This window comes from Sphaeroforma arctica (assembly GCF_001186125.1).
Source record: "Sphaeroforma arctica JP610 unplaced genomic scaffold supercont1.1106, whole genome shotgun sequence".
NCBI classification, from domain to species: domain Eukaryota; class Ichthyosporea; order Ichthyophonida; genus Sphaeroforma; species Sphaeroforma arctica.
The window spans coordinates 1,184-1,986 of NW_014039452.1; positions in this window are offsets into that span (position 1 = coordinate 1,184).

Sequence of the window (803 nt, forward strand, 5' to 3'; positions counted from 1 at the left end):
AAGATGAACAACTTTAAAAAAAAATTAGATAATAGATAGATATTTTTTTGAAATTATTTATATCCGCCTACAATAATAATCGGGGAGATTGTTCACCGTCCAGGTTCTCAACTCTGGGAAACCGATGGGGTGCGTTTTGTTCAGAACTTTTGTACATTTGCATTTTTTTTTTTGAAATTTAATACTGAGAGCCAATGGAATCAGCTTTAAATGAGATTTCTCTCAAAATATATAATTCTGAATAAATGAGCCCGCCAAGGCATAAATCACAGTTTCAAAAAAACAAAAACAAAAATATATGGCGTCCCATTCGCTTCTATTTTAAATTTTTGTTATTGGGCCACTGGCCAGGTCGATTTCCGCCAACTTTTCAACCCCGTTCCCTAGGTCTGCGATTTTGGGAACCCCCGCTCAGCAATGTTTTCCGGTCAAAATACCTGGAGGCTACAATTTGATGTGTAATAATATAAAATAAATACTAAAAGTAGTCTTCTTCCTCAGTACGATTCTGCAGTATTCCTGTGCTTAAGTGCTGCAAGATGGCAGGTAAACGTGTGAAGTACAATGCAGCTGCAATGTACCTGCAATGTACCTGATTCTCATACATAAAGTTATAAACGCTTGTGGAATATAAACTCTACTTTGCAAGCGCGCGCGTTTTCATTATATCCATTCCGACTTGGAGATGGAAAAATGGAGTGGGATCACCATCACCTCCTACTAAAGGCACACCAGTGGGAGAGAACGTACCCTTATGCACATACTTATCAATGCATTAACTGTTATAAGCACTTCGACAGATA